Source organism: Meles meles, chromosome 3, assembly GCF_922984935.1.
Source record: "Meles meles chromosome 3, mMelMel3.1 paternal haplotype, whole genome shotgun sequence".
NCBI classification, from domain to species: Eukaryota; Metazoa; Chordata; class Mammalia; order Carnivora; family Mustelidae; genus Meles; species Meles meles.
This window is the reverse complement of record NC_060068.1, coordinates 141,329,501-141,331,384: the sequence shown is the minus strand read 5'-3', so window position 1 is coordinate 141,331,384 and position 1,884 is coordinate 141,329,501. Positions and strand designations below refer to the sequence as shown.

Genomic DNA, 1,884 nt, shown 5'->3' with positions numbered 1-1,884 from the left:
GTTAGAAATTCAACAATATGCATTCAGTTTTAAAACACTCCTACAGCCAATAAGATATAATTATAGACACTAACCTGAAACAGAAATAGTTGTCCCCTTTTGCTGGTTGAGCCTGGAGTTGAGGATGGAACAGAGCACAGTCTTTTGGGGTTCAGTTACCAGGACTGAAGATTGCTAGAGAATAGGCTTTTCCCATTTGGGTGTCATTTTCAGAGTATGGCTTTAAGTTATGTCCTTAGAGCTTTCCAGCTTGCCTCAGGCTCTGGGTACCACCCTGCAGCCTTACACACCAGAGGGACCACTTTGACATCACTGTTTTTGATGAGAACATGTGAGGAATTTTCTATTCCTGCAAAATGAGAAGGGAACAAGTAGCTCAACTAAGAAATCAAGTGTTTTCATTCCAGTTTGAGTGTTTTGAATATGATGAACCAAACAGAAGGACTGTGATCTCCTGTACAACTTAGGGAGGAAACAATGATTTTATGAATAATTTTATCAAAATTAATGATTATCCCCAAGGAATCAAATATAGCAGAAAAAGATAAGAACAAGAACATTTAAAGACCTGCAATAATCGAAAATTGTGAAGAAAGTAAGATAATAATGAGAAGCTGAGCATAAGAATTTATGGCAATTGCAGAAGCACACTAAAAGCTGGTTAAATGGCGCAGTTCCAACTAAAAGTCCTTACACTCTACCCACAGAGGTCAGATTGTCAAAGCGGAGCCCTGGAAAGTATGCACTTTACTTAATAGCTTGTCATCCTCATGCAGGGGCCATGCTAATCTTCTCTGTATTGTTCCAATTTTAGTGTATGTGTTGCCCAAGTGAGCACTGTACTTAAGAGCAAATTTTACTAATAATTAGTGAAAGATACAAGCAAAACCAAGCACAAAGATAGCAATATCTCTGGAAGGGTCCAAACTTTCATCTGTACCTCCAAAAAAATAGATTTTTGCACTGGGATATATTTTATTTTCAGGCGAAGAGATGAGTGTTCACAGTGTGTGTTGTACATGTGTTGTACAGGTTGCCCTAGGAAACTATGTAAGTTCAGAGCTTCGTTTTTACATCCCATCAGTTACACAGGGAACCTACCTGACTGACTTCTGTTCTCTCAATTGTGCCCTCTGCTCCATAAATTCCAGATTTGTTTATAATAAGCAAAGCAAAAATTCTGCTAAGAACATTCTTAGATGAACTTCTTTGGTGGTCTTCCTACTTGTAAATTCCCGCAGAATGTTTACCTGGAGGGGGAGTTATAGAGCCTTTGTTAACTCTTTTCTTTTTGCAGGGATCTGCAAGAATCACAGTACAGAGAGTGGCAGGGAGTACAGAGTGAATTAGCATATGCTAGTTTCATCCTGAGCTCCCCACACACCATATTATGCATTATGAAATGTGGCTTCTCTTAAGGCACCTGGCGGAAGGCAGTGACATATTTCTGAGCATGCATGAAACAGACACTGGCCTCCAGGGAGAATGTTTCTGACTCTCACCTCTCTTAGCCATCCTCTGGATTCATAATTCTTCATAGTCTAAAAATTCTTTTGATATATTTTCCAGCTTTCCGTCTCTGTCCACAGTGAGGATCCATGGGGCAGGCAGTGCAAAGCAGGGAGCAAGGCTAAAGACAGTAGGATGACAGATGGAATTAATATACTTAGAGTAAATTAGAAATAGAAATGGTACATTGATCATTTGCATCTGATGAAGTTCAAGCATGTTTCAACATGTGCAGTACATCAGACTTCAGTGAGGCCAGAAGAGCAGGAACAATGGAGATGAATTAGAGGAAGGATTCAGAGATACACAGATGTTCCAATGGTTCTTGAGATCCAAATTTCCAAACTTGGGTTTTGTATATTACCTTCTCAAAAG

General features: G+C 39.4%; 1 non-coding gene across 1 annotated transcript; it reads right to left on the bottom strand.

Annotated features, from left to right (window-relative positions):
• Nucleotides 1-734: 734 nt before the first annotated feature.
• On the bottom strand, nt 735-838 carry LOC123939488. The gene has a single exon (XR_006817869.1). It is a non-coding gene; the product is annotated as a U6 spliceosomal RNA (small nuclear RNA).
• Nucleotides 839-1,884: the final 1,046 nt, after the last annotated feature.